This window comes from Oncorhynchus gorbuscha, linkage group LG24, assembly GCF_021184085.1.
Source record: "Oncorhynchus gorbuscha isolate QuinsamMale2020 ecotype Even-year linkage group LG24, OgorEven_v1.0, whole genome shotgun sequence".
NCBI classification, from domain to species: Eukaryota; Metazoa; Chordata; class Actinopteri; order Salmoniformes; family Salmonidae; genus Oncorhynchus; species Oncorhynchus gorbuscha.
Window position 1 is genome coordinate 26,247,677 of NC_060196.1, and position 14,654 is coordinate 26,262,330.

The following is a 14,654-nucleotide window of genomic DNA, read 5'->3' on the forward strand; positions in this document are numbered from 1 at the left end:
AGAGCGTCTTGAGAGGCGTGACGGTAGGCCTGTGACAGCGGCCCTGCCAAGCCTGCTTGTTTACATGTCCGCTGGGGCGCCATTGACAGTCCGGGCATGCTCGCCGTCCCACAGATGGACGGTTCTCACGCCCCCCCCCCCCACCTCACAAACGCACCTAGAACAACCATCTCATCCTAGCATAGCACAGCCCCATTTTGCCTGGCATATCTAATATTTTCAGATATCATCCATTGAAATAAATGATAGAAATGATGAAGAAAAGTTTTCTTACCTGAGTCGAGTGGACCAGATGGGCAGGTAAGGAGCACGGTGGAGGAGAAGAAAAAAAACAGAGAGAGAAAGCTTGATTAGTGTTGAGTTCAACAGTGCATAACCTTTCCAAGAGCGGTGCTTAGCTCCCATCTCTTGTTCAGCCTTTATAGGTCTACGTTAAGCACAGAAAGCAGCTCAGTAACAAATCCACGACACTCTTTGGGGCACAACATTCACATTCTCTCCTCCTCTGTGCTAGCTAGCTGCTGTGGCATCCCACACATCACAACCTGCCTTCCTCTCCAAGGTCTGAGCAGCATGCAGACACCACCTGAGGGATGCTGGTAAAGACCACAATTAGGCCAGCCAAATAAGCAGGTGGGTCTTGTCATGACAGCCCAGTCCCGACCCCTCCGTACCCCCGACCCTCAATTTCTTTTTGTGTCATTCCACCCGCCCCCAAGGGGGCGTACATCAAACTGCCTCCTGCCAAAGGTCAAACACAGGGGTACCAGGTGGCAGAGCGAGAAAACAGACAGAGACGTTGCGCGCATATATATGAGAGCCGTCGCGCTCACGCATATATATGAGAGCCATCATGCATGCATGTATGTATGTATGTATGTATGTATGTATGTATGTATGTATGTATGTATGTATGTATGTATGTATGTATGTATGTATGTATGTATGTATGTATGTATGTATGTATGTATGTATACATACATACATACATGCATGTATATATATATATATATATATATGTATATATGTGTGTGTGTGTGTGTGTGTGTGTGTGTGTGTGTGTGTGTGTGTGTGTGTGTGTGTGTGTGTGTGTGTGTGTGTGTGTGTGTGTGTGTGTGTGTGTGTGTGTGTGTGTGTGTGTGTGTGTGTGTGTGTGTGTGTGTGTGTGTGGGCAAAAAAGTATTTAGTCAGCCACCAATTGTGCAAGTTCTCTCACTTAAAAAGATGAGAGGGGCCTGTAATTTTCATCATAGGTACACTTCAACTATGACAGACAAAATGAGGGGGGAAAAAATCCAGAAAATCACATTGTAGGATTTTTAATGAATTTATTTGCAAATTATGGTGGAAAATAAGTATTTGGTCAATAACAAAAGTTTCTCAATACCTTGTTATATACCCTTTGTTGGCAATGACTGAGGTTAAACGTTTTCTGTTAGTCTTCACAAGGTTTTCACACACTGTTGCTGGTATTTTGGCCCATTCGTCCATGCAGATCTCTAGAGCAGTGATGTTTTGGGGCTGTTGCTGGGCAACATGGACTTTCAACTCCCTCCAAAGATTTTCTGGCTAGGCCACTCCAGGACCTTGAAATGCTTCTTACGAAGCCACTCCTTCGTTGCCCGGGCAGTGTGTTTGGGATCATTGTCATGCTGAAAGACCCAGCCACGTTTCATCTTCAATGCCCTTGCTGATGGAAGGAGGTTTTCACCCAAAATCTCACGATACATGGCCCCATTCATTCTTTCCTTTACACAATCAGTCGTCCTGGTCCCTTTGCAGAAAAACAGCCCCAAAGCATGTTTCCACCCCCATGCTTCACAGTGGGTATGGTGTTCTTTGGATGCAATTCAGCATTCTTTGTCCTCCAAACACGACCAGTTGAGTTTTTACCAAAAGGTTCTATTTTGGTTTCATCTGACCATATGACATTCTCCCAATCTTCTGGATCATCCAAATGCTCTCGAGCAAACTTCAGACGGGCCTGGACATGTACTGGCTTAAGCAGGGGGACACGTCTGGCACTGCAGGATTTGAGTCCCTGGCGGCGTAGTGTGTTACTGATGGTAGGCTTGGTTACTTTGGTCCCAGCTCTCTGCAGGTCATTCACTAGGTCCCCCCGTGTGTTTCTGGGACTTTTGCTCACCGTTCGTGTGACCATTTTGACCCCACGGGGTGAGATCTTGCGTGGAGCCCCAGATCGAGGGAGATTATCAGTGGTCTTGTATGTCTTCCATTTCCTAATAATTGCTCCCACAGTTGATTTCTTCAAACAAAGCTGCTTACCTATTGCAGATTCAGTCTTCCCAGCCTGGTGCAGGTCTACAATTTAGTTTCTGGTGTCCTTTGACAGCTCTTTGGTCTTGGCCATAGTGGAGTTTGGAGTGTGACTGTTTGAGGTTGTGGACAGGTGTCTTTTATACTGATAACAAGTTCAAACAGGTGCCATTAATACAGGTAATGAGTGGAGGACAGAGGAGCCTCTTAAAGAAGAAGTTACAGGTCTGTGAGAGCCAGAAATCTTGCCATAATTTCCAAATAAATTCATTAAAAATCATACAATGTGATTTTCAGGATTTTCCCTCATTTTGTCTGACATAGTTGAAGTGTACCTATGATAAATTACAGGCCTCATCTTTTTCAGTGGGTGAACTTGCACAATTGGTGGCTGACTAAATACTTTTTTGACCCACTGTATAGATATATACACACTATCGATAGATAGAGCCATCGCTCACGCGCGCATATATATGGGATCCTTCTCGTGTGTGTGTGTGTGTGTGTGTGTGTGTGTGTGTGTGTGTGTGTGTGTGTGTGTGTGTGTGTGTGTGTGTGTGTGTGTGTGTGTGTGTGTGTGTGTGTGTGTGTGTGTGTGTGTGTGTGTGTGTGTGTGTGTGTGTGTGTGTGTGTGTGTGTGTGTGTACACACACACACACACACACACACACACACACACACACACACACACACACACACACACACGTGTGTATATATATATATATATATATATATATGAGAACCATCGCACGCGCGCATAAGGTTGAAGTCGGAAGTTTACATACACCTCAGCCAAATACATTTAAACTCAAATTTTCCCAATTCCTGACATTTAATCCTAGTAAAAATTCCAGTCAGTTAGGATCACCACTTCAGTTTAAGAATGTGAAATGTCAGAATAATATTTGAGAGAATTATTTATTTCAGCTTTCATTTCTTTCATCACATACCCAGTGGGTCAGAAGTTTACATACACTCAATTAGTATTTGATAGCGTTGCATTTAAATTGTTGAACTTGGGTCAAACATTTTGGGTATCCTTCCACAAGCTTCCCACAATAAGTTGGGTGAATTTTGGCCCATTCCTCCTGACAGAGCGTGTGTAACTGGGTCAGGTTTTAGGCCTTCTTGCTCGCAAACACTTATTAAATTCTGCCCACAAATGTTCTATGGGATTGAGGTCAGGGCTTTGTGATGGCCACTCCAATACCTTGACTTTGTTGTGCTGAAGCCATTTTGCCACAAATTTGGAAGTATGCTTGGGGTCATTGTCCATTTGGAAGACCCATTCAATATATCCACATAATTTTACTTCCTCATGATGACATCTATTTTGTGAAGTGCACCAGTCCCTCCTGCAGCAAAGCACCCCCACAACACCCTGCTGCCACCCCCGTGCTTCACGGTTGGGATGGTGTTCGACTAGTAAGCCTCCCCATTTCCCCTCCAAACATAATATGGTCATTATGGCAAAACAGTTCTATTTTTGTTTCATCAGACTAGAGGACATTTCTCCAAAAAATACAATCTTTGTCCCCATGTGCAGTTGCAAACCGTAGTCTAGCTTTTTTAATCGCGGTTTTGAAGCAGTGTCTTCTTCCTTGCTGAGCGGTCTTTCAGGTTATGTCGATATAGGACTTTTGTACCCGTTTTCTCCAGCATCTTCACAAGGTCCTTTGCTGTTGTTCTGGGATTGATTTGCACTTTTCACACCAGAGTACGTTCATCTCTAGGAGACAGAACGGTATGATGGCTGCATGGTCCCATGGAGTTTATACCTGCGTACCATTGTTTGTACAGATGAACGTGGTATCTTCAGGCATTTGGAAATTGCTCCCAAGGATGAACCAGACTTGTGGAGGTCAACAACAACAAAAGAATCTGGAGGTCTTGGCTGATTCCTTTTGGATTTTCCCATGATGTCAAGCAAAGACGCACTGAGTTTGAAGGTAGGCCTTGAAATACACCCACAGGTACACCTCCAATTAACTTAAATTATGTCGATTAGCCTATCAGAAGCTTCTAAAGCCATGACATCATTTTCTGGAATTTTCAGAGCTGTTTAAAGGCATAGTCAACTTAGTGTATGTAAACTTCTGACCCACTGGATTTGTGATAGTGAACTTTAATTGAAATAATCTGTCTGTAAACAATTGTTGGAAAAACTACTTGTGTCATGCACAAAGTAGATGTCCTAACTGACTTGCCAAAACTAAAGTTTGTTAACAAGAAATTTGCGGAGTGGTTAAAAAATGTGTTTTAATGACTCCAACCTAAGTGTATGTAAACGTAGAGCCGTCGCGCGCATATCTTGCGAGCCGTCGCGCGCATATCTTGCGAGCCGTCGCGCGCATATCTTGCGAGCCGTCGCGCGCATATCTTGCGAGCCGTCGCGCGCATATCTTGCGAGCCGTCGCGCGCATATCTTGCGAGCCGTCGCGCGCATATCTTGCGAGCCGTCGCGCGCATATCTTGCGAGCCGTCGCGCGCATATCTTGCGAGCCGTCGCGCGCATATCTTGCGAGCCGTCGCGCGCATATCTTGCGAGCCGTCGCGCGCATATCTTGCGAGCCGTCGCGCGCATATCTTGCGAGCCGTCGCGCGCATATCTGAGAGCCGTCGCGAGCATATCTGAGAACCGTCGCGAGCATATCTGAGAGCCGTCGCGAGCATATCTGAGAACCGTCGCGAGCATATCTGAGAGCCGTCGCGAGCATATCTGAGAGCCGTCGCGAGCATATCTGAGAGCCGTCGCGAGCATATCTGAGAGCCGTCGCGAGCATATCTGAGAGCCGTCGCGAGCATATCTGAGAGCCGTCGCGAGCATATCTGAGAGTCATCGCTCATGCGCCATATATGAGAGTCATTGAGCTCTCGAATGAGAGAGAGCGGGTGCATGAGAGAGCACAAGAGAGAGGGGGAGGAGGGGGAGCAGTGCAAGGGAGGGGGAAAAACATGTACAAAGACATCATCCAGGCCATAGTCCCCTCTCCTTCACACTGTTCCTTCGCCAGCTGCCACTGTTCCGGTCTCAGTGTGGGATGGGTCTATGAGAGGCAGTGCACCACGTGTGAGATTAGGAGTGTCAGACCGAAGAGGTTGGGGACAAATGTGACAGGTACATGCTGACGCTGCAGTATGTCCAGCACAGACGAGTGACCATGGAGACGGTGTCGGCTTCATTTCAGAAATGTAATGCAGTCTTGGTCAGCAGAAGCTCCATTTTTGCACAGTGCACATCATATAGTTTGATTAGAAGGTTGAGTGGAAAGGACACTGTCACAATGTGAAGGAAGTAGTATATTCTATGGTCGTCTACTTATCCAGCAAGACTATTGTGTTCAATGTCTTGGGGTAATATGACATTGCCATAGAGCACTAAAAGGAAGAAATAAAACCTAAGCCTCACAAGTTAAGGGCACTTAAAAGCCCAATGTCTGAAACCCTCCTTCAAAGCGAGCCGACTGTGACAAGGGGAAGTCCCTGTGGTGTGAGAATACGAAGAAACCTAGAGAGAGAACTTGCAGGCTAGGTCACAAGGCCTTAAAATGTGAGCTCCACAACTGATCAGACAGCAAGATAATTTGCAGAAACTGTGCCCTGTCTAGCTGCTCTGGTTTCCTCCTTCGAGGAAGTGTGTACCTGTGTGGAGTATTGTGCAAGTGCGTCTGTGTGTGTGTGTGTGTGTGTGTGTGTGTGTGTGTGGGCAGCCACACGTCTAACGCTTGACTGGCATTTTCTCAGATGAGAAAGCCCAGAAACCAGGCTGTGAGCCGCTCTCAGTCAGAGAAGGAGGAGGGACTGACTGGCTGAGGTTTAGGGCACAGTCTCAGTTGACCATCAAATATTGCGGAGCAAGGCTGTGTGGCAAAGGGGACAGGGACTAAGTCAAAAAGACTCCAAGCCCTTGGTCCCAGCATCCGGCTCAAACACACACACACACAACATAATAAAAAAAGAAAATCACAGAGAGCAGAATATTTCCAGAGCAATGCTCTCTGAGCAGGGGCTGTTTGCTGGATAAAGCTACCCATAAATCTGAGCTGCTGGGAGCAGCTGTGCCGAGCAGTGAACAACTCCCAGTCTCCCTCTTAAGGCTTTTTTCAAATGCTATGGAACCATGTGCTATGCCGGTAGATCATTTGAGAGAATTCAGGGTCTTCAAATAAGCGTTAGTGATGTAATTGTGAGTAAATAGGGGAACTCGTAAAGGCCAAAAGGTTTTTGAGCACAATTTCGTGGCTTCAGTGGTCTTTATTGTGTTCTGAGGATGCCAGTGAATTCAACCATTCCAATGCTAATGCTAGGTTGTCAGTTACCATTTACTACACGGTCCATTAACAGTCATTGTCAGCGTGGGTGTAGTGGTGTGTCGAGAAAGGTTGCCATTCTTTAGCCATATTCAGGACCACGCCTCGTCTGAAATGTACAGGAGACATGCAATACCGGCAACAGACACCCGGCCAGAATGTCTGCCACTACCCTCGGGCCTTTTGACATTTTAAGTGAATTTAAAAACGGGAAATCCACCCGCCAGAACACAACACCAGCCAGTCTACATGCCGACAGTAGCACCAACAGCAGCCTGACGGTGTCCTCTCAGAAATCCGAAATGGGTAGAACGTGTGTTGGGTTGCTTCCTCCCACGTCAGTCTAAGAAAGGTTGAGCACAGGTGTCATAACTGCAGGAAATTCTATGTGGGTTGAAGAAAAGATACCCTGTGTGTGAATTCCTTGAGGTAAAATAATCAACAGTCAGTCTTTCAGTCAGTCATAGTTGTATCACACCAGTCACAGCCTATAACCTTTCGAAAGGTATTACTGATGAAGACAATAACTGGACAAAAGGTGTGAGGAACCCCTAACACCCCCTAACCAAAAGCCCCCCCCCCCACAAATCTAAACAGTGTGTTGACAGTCTCCTGTGTAGCAGCGGCTGTTCTACTCTCTTGATTAGGTTTTGCAGTGTGCTAAAGTGGCATGTGGAAACCCAACAACTTCCTCCACAGATAAGTTACTGTAGCCTTGTGGGAGGAAACGAAAGCAGACTTTAGTCACACTAGTGCTATTTTTAGCATGCTAACCGCAGATTACCAGTAATTGATAGCACAATTTGAAGTATCTTGCTTTTACAGGGCAACAGTGAGTGTTCTGTCAAACAGTAAGCCCGGACATACAAGTGCCTAGCAAAAGCATTCATCCCCCTTGGCGTTTTTTCCTATTTTGTTGCATTACAACCTGTAATTTAAATTGATTTTTGTTTGGATTTCATGTAATGGACATACACAAAATAGGCCAAATTGGTGAGGTGAAAAATAATAATAACTTGTTTTAAAAAATTCACACGGAAAAGTGGTGCGTACATATGTATTCACCCCATTTTCATATGACACCCCTAAATAAGATCTGGTGAAACCAATTACCTTCAGAAGTCACACAATTAGTTTTTTTTAAAGTCCACCTGTGTGCATTCTAAGTGTCACATGATCTGCCATGATCTCAGTGTATATACACATACACCTGTTCTGAAAGGCCCCAGAGTCTGCAACACCACTAAGCAAGGGACAACACCAAGCAAGCGGCACCATGAAGACCAAGGAGCTCTCCAAACAGGTCATGGACAAAGCTGTGGAGAACAAGTCCAGATCAGGGTTGGGTTATAAAAAAATATCAGAAACTTTGAACATCCCCCACCATTAATTCCATTATATTTTTTTTAAAGAATGTGGCACCACAACAAACCTGTCAAGAGAGGGCCACCCACCAAAACACATGAACCAGGCAAGGGGGGCATTAATCAGAGAGGTAACAAAGAGACCCAAGCTAACCCTGAAGGAGTTGAAAAACTCCACAGCGGAGATTGGAGTATTTGTCCATAGGACCACTTTAAGCCGTACACTCCACAGAGCTGGGCTTTACGGAAGAGTGGCCAGAAAAAAAGCCATTGCTTAAATAAATAAATAAGCAAACAATATAGAAGAAAGTACTCTGGTCAGATTAGACTAGAATTGAGCTTTTTGGCCATCAAGGAAAATGCTGTCTGGCACAAACACCTCTCATCACCCCGAGAATATCATCCCCACAGTGAAACATGGTGGTGGCAGCATCATGCTGTGGGGGTGTTTTTCCATCGACAGGGACTGGGAAACTGGTCAGAATTGAAGGAATGATGGATGGCACTAAATACAGGGGAATTCTTTTCAGTGAAAACTGTTTCAGTCTTCCAGAGATTTGAGACTGGGACATAGGTTCACCTTCCAGCAGGACAATATTTAGCATACTGCTAAAGCAACATGAGTGGTTTAGGGGGAAACATTTAAATGTCTTGGAATGGCCTAGTCAAAGCTCAGACTTCAATCCAATTTAGAATCTGTGGTATGACTTAAAGAAAGACTGCTGTACACCAGCAGGAACCAATCCAACTTGAAGGAGCTGGGGCAGTTTTGCCTTGAAGAATTGGCAAAAATCCCAGTGGCAAGATGTGCCAAGCTTATATAGACATACACCAAGAGACTTGTAGCTGTAATTGCTGCCGAAGGTAGAGCTAAAGTATTGACTTTAGGGGGGGGGGGGGGGGTGAATAGTTAGGCACGCTCGGGTTCAGTTGTCTTATATCTTGTTTGTTTCACAATTTACAAAAATGCATCTTCAAAGTGGTAGGCATGTTGTGTAAATCAAACGATACAAACCCCCACAAAAATCTATTTTAATTCCAGCTTGTAAGGCAACAAAATTGGAAAAATGCCATGGGGGGGGGGGATACTTTTCACAAACCACTGTATTGGCCTGTGTATGCAGTATGTGACAGTGTGAGGTCATCATGCTGGAAGAAGGCTGGATATTGTGGAGGCTGCCCTTGAGGGGTAGGTTGACGTGGTCTAGGAGACAGGAGCATAAAGGTGCCTGCTGACTGCCCATTGCTGCTGGCATAGGACTGACAACCCAGAAAATCCCTGATTCGGAATTAGGGATGTCCTTACAGAACCTCCGTCTAGGCCACAAAAAGAGTTGGGACAACTGATTAACATTACAAAGAACATTGCTAATGTCTGAAGGAATTGCGCTGGCATCTGAAATCTGTTTGAAATTGCAAATTGGCTTGGGCCCCGTTGGAATTACAATCAAGTTTGACACTTAATTATTGTGTACTTTACATGGATTTATTTTGCTTGTTTCACTATGGTTCTCTCCTTGGTAAGAGTCTGATCGTTATCGCGCAAGGCACGATGTGGTGTAGTGGTTTTCTGGTCCCAGTGGATGCAACACTAGCCCCAGACAGGAAGTCACACCGGTACTTCCTGCCTTCAGCCCAATCAGACGCTTCCGTTGGCCTTTGCAGTGTTTGCGCCCTGGCATCCTGTAGGCTAGATTGGACCGTTCCACAGGGAGGGCTATAAAAACATCAAACACCACTGAGCCAGACAAACGTCATAGGAAAGAAAGAAGAAACGCTTCAAGCGCAAAACGCAGGAGTCCCCGAATCAAAGCTTCTCAAAAGTAACACTGAACACCTACCTACACATGCCACCTCTGATATCTGGAAGACAAGCAGACCGCCACGTGCGGCTGTCAGATCACCAAGGCAACGACGGGCGGAAGGGTGGCCAATGCATGGCTGCGTCCCAAGTGGCACTACTTTCTATTGACTAAAAGTAATGCACTATATTAGGTACAATGGTGTGATTTGGGACACAGATTTTACTCCAAGCTGTTTAAGATAACCTGGATATGGGCGTCTGCTGGATAAATAAATAACGGTGGCGGCGTTTATGGGGGCGGACTTCAAGGCCCAGCGTGTCTGTATGTATGTGCATAATATCTCTGATGTGTATAGTTGTACTGCATGGCTGGCAATTTTCTGGTGGAAAGGGTAAATGAACGCGTGCGAGGTCACAGTAATTGTGTGATTGTTATATCTCTCTGTGTGTGTGTGTGTGTGTGTGTGTGTGTGTGTGTGTGTGTGTGTGTGTGTGTGTGTGTGTGTGTGTGTGTGTGTGTGTGTGTGTGTGTGTGTGTGTGTGTGTGTGTGTGTGTGTGTGTGTGTGTGTGTGTGTGTGTACCTTCTGTACCTTGGGGGGCCTTGAGGACGATATTAAATGAAGCGTCTATCTCTCTGCAGAGGGAGCTCCACAAACCCCCTCTGTGATTAATAACTGCCTCTCTCCCCAGGCAGGCAGCCCACCAACAGCACATGCCGCCTTTGGAAAAACAGTCAACTTCATGAGAACAGTGCATTAGACCATCCGGTTCATAGGGATTCAGTCAGTGTGTCAGCCAGGTCCATTTCCAATCTTACAGGAACCAGAGTGTGTTATGCATTTGGTGTGGCCTCTCGCAGAGGTTGGAATGCTTTTAAGCTTCCTGTGACAAGGACTTAGGAAAAACGGTTGGGTCCAATCACTACATAACACAAGTGCACAGCTACATCTATTTCACTTGCCAGAGGAGATTACAGCTTTGTGGGATTGTTTTCAGTGCGTGTGCGTGTGTGTGTTGTACTGTACTGTTTGTAGGGTGCTGTAATTGTGTGCGCACAAACACCATTTCCTCTGGCTCTACTAGCCTTGCTAAGCCACGCTACCTTCATCCATCTTCACTTCCCAAGATGCCAGAGTATAGGCCAGACTAGAGTGTGTGTGTACACTGTGTGTGGCACAGCCTCAATGTGTAAAAGCTGATCAATTAAGAGTGTCTGGTTTTGCTCACTACACACGCAACACCCAATAGTCTGACCTTTCTGCCCCCCCCCCCCGCAAGATATGCGCGCGACGGCTCTACGTTTACATACACTTAGGTTGGAGTCATTAAAACACATTTTTTAACCACTCCGCAAATTTCTTGTTAACAAACTTTAGTTTTGGCAAGTCAGTTAGGACATCTACTTTGTGCATGACACAAGTAGTTTTTCCAACAATTGTTTACAGACAGATTATTTCAATTAAAGTTCACTATCACAAATCCAGTGGGTCAGAAGTTTACATACACTAAGTTGACTATGCCTTTAAACAGCTCGGAAAATTCCAGAAAATGATGTCATGGCTTTAGAAGCTTCTGATAGGCTAATCGACATAATTTAAGTTAATTGGAGGTGTACCTGTGGGTGTATTTCAAGGCCTACCTTCAAACTCAGTGCGTCTTTGCTTGACATCATGGGAAAATCCAAAAGGAATCAGCCAAGACCTCCAGCCCCCCCCCCATATCCCTCTCCATCCCAGCTCTCTCCTTTCCTCCTCGCCATAGAAGAGGCATTCTACACGCTCCGTTGGAACGGCTGTTCGGCGCATTTCACTTCCTCCTTCTGCTACACTGACTCCCCCTCCCTTAAATAGCCCTGCTGAGGTATCAGCAGCTCGGCCTGGACAACACACTAAACACACGGGCACTACTGCAGTACCACACACTGACAGACAGAGCGGCATCGGCTTCCGCACACCAATGGAATCCCAACGCCCAAACAAAAGTGACCCCATCCGCCACACACAAACATTTACTTGAACTGGTTAGACAAACCATAGTCCTCCATGCAGGTTCAGAGTCTTAACTCTTCCCCTCAGAAAATCCTACTCATTCCATCCAGCATAGCCACATTACAGTGTCAATGTCTTTGGCCACTGTCAGTTGGGTTGTACAGATGAGGTCTCCTTTGAACCAGGGATGGTGGCATGGCGTCCTGCCTGAGCTGAGAGTCTAGCTAGTCTAGTACTGGGTCGCATTCTCTCACGGTGAAGTATGCCTGCTCCGAGGCGGCCGACCATCAGCCTTATAAATCATTCAGTCACTCCCTTGCAGACTGCAAACACAGAGAAACCTCAGCCGCATACCTTAGGTTATCCCTACCTTCAAGTGCCTGAATGGGGCTTTACTATGTTTACCTAACTATGAGAGAACTTTTTCCTGTTGGAACGAGATGCTAATCTTTTAGTGTTCCTCGTGCCTTTCAAAAAGGAGATAGTGGCTATAGTAGCTAATAGAGGACTTGTGTTGCCTTGTGTGCCCAGAAGGGATGACGAGGACTAAGGAATGTGAAGTAAATGAACCAGTGACAGTGATGACAGTTTGTAAAATGTTACAAAATGTTTATGTTGTGGCATTTTCAGACTGCTGCCAATTGTCTCAGTCACACCTGTTTTGTCCCTGCGGTAAACTTGTAAAAATAACGCTGCATTGATCTTCAGGGGACCGCCATTTTGGCTCTGATTTAGAAGGACAGAGGAACGCTGGAATGTCTCTGGCACTCTGCCAGCAGCCTTTTCCTGGTCTGCCCTTTGACCTCTGCACTGGGGGAGGGGGCTGGGGTCACCTCGGCTAAACTCGGCGCGACCACCTGCTCTCTCTGATCTTGTGACCTCGCCTCCCAACGACCGGCTGACGGGCCAGCACACAAACATGATGGGCGGAAAGAGGGAGGAGGGGGACCAAGGCCTCTTCTATATACATACGTAGAGTAGGCCTGAGTCAAGGACAAAGTCGCACACACACACACACACACACACACACACACACACACACACACACACACACACACACACACACACACACACACACACACACACACACACACACACACACACACACACACACACACACACACACTAAAAGGGCTAATCGAACAGGTCAACACAAAGAGGTGACCTGTTCCAGCATGGGCACACACACACACACGCCAAACGCACTCCTACACACACGTCCAGGGGTAAAAAAAAAAAAGAAGCTAAATGAATCAATGTGTGTGTATACATGTGTGTGTATGTATCTATAGAGCATTTTCATGCAATAGACTCATGAGACACGGGTTACATCCATGGAATGTAGATCAAATGAAGGAATGCATGGAAGCATTTCAAAAACCTATGGAAAGACGTAAATCTGCATGAACGCTGAGCCGAGGGCATGACCAGAAAAACTCTGGGAGCATAACCGACATAATCAGTCGGAAAGTGTCTTTTATACACCCCCCTCCACCCTCAAAACAGACAGACAGACCGTGTGTGAGGGGGTTAGGAGGAGGGACCGAAAGAGGGAGGGGAGGGAGGGAGAAGAAATGGGGAAAGATGTGTTTGACAGGGGAACGAGTGGTGGGGGTTAACAGAGAGAGGTGGAGACGGCGAAAGGGGAACGCGAGATGATGATACTGTAGTTCTTCCGACCCAATTGGGGAGAGCGAGAGGGAGCCTGGGAGTAAGACGATATGGCGAGATCATGTGTCGACAGACGTGTTCCCTGGGACTGAAGAGACGGTGCCAATCCCCTTAACCCTAACCCTACATAAAAGCAGACCATATCCAACGACAGAAACTGGGTATTCCCTCGTCACCCTGGATTTACTGTCCATGGAAGCAAAACGGGAAGTCTCAGAAAAAGAGAAAATGACAGATCTCGCTTGCGGGTCTGCTCATGTCATGAAAACAGAGTCCCGGCATAAGCGTTAGCGACCGAGGCCGCTTCAAAGAGCTGGGAGACATGGAATTAAGTGCATGTGAACTGCTTCACGCAATTACTTCATGGGGAGAGAAAGGGGGATCATTTTCAATGACTGATATAAAGCCAGTGACAGCGGAGCACAAAATGCCAGTGTGGTCCCAGTACGCTGGACCACACTGTTGCTCTGTTCACCATCAACGGGAAGGAACCTCGGCCAAGCCGGTCATTTCAGCCTGGACTGAGGCTAAAACACATGCCGCAGCTTTAACCCCATTGGCCAGGGCAAGAGAGCCGTAGTGACAGTGCAGATTGACAGTAATCCAACGCAGTGTCGGTGACACCAGGCACGAGTCCTGAACGCTCAGTTATCAACAAGGCAGCCACAAGAGGCTCATAGTAACACGGGGCAGTCAGTGTCATCGAGACCCGTGACACATGGTGCCATCACAACCGACACTCTTCACGTGGGTGAACGTGTCAGCACGTTCTTCCTCGTCACAAGTTGATAACACTCCAAGACACTTTGTTGCGAGGCCAGTTGACGGTTGATGCTTGTAAAGGGGGCTTTAGTGGGTCTGTTGATCAAAAGGCAGATGCACTCAACACCAGGCAGGTAAAAGAGGGATCTGAGCAGTGTGGGAAGACTCAGGGTAAACCCTTTAATATGGATCTATCAGTTTTTACATGAGACACCTCGACATGAGAACACGCCAGAGCAAACCGGAGCTGTCAGCGCTAAGTCACTGCGGTATAGACACCGTCTAGCATCTATAGCAACACAAAGGGACAGCCAACGCTAGGGCACGGAGAGGAGATCGCTTCAAATAACATCTGACAGACTCTCCACGGACATGGGGTTTATGCAGGGTGGAGAGACGGAGCCCTCAAAGCGGGAACAGAGAGCGATCAAAGTTTGATTTGGGATTTTTTTTTTAAAGCATCAATCCCTTGCTGGG

The 14,654-nt window shown here is 46.5% G+C and overlaps 1 protein-coding gene across 1 annotated transcript in view; it reads right to left on the reverse strand.

Moving 5' to 3' along the window:
- ext1b (exostosin glycosyltransferase 1b) overlaps window positions 1–14,654 on the reverse strand; it is a 131,382-nt gene that overhangs the window by 90,060 nt on the left and 26,668 nt on the right.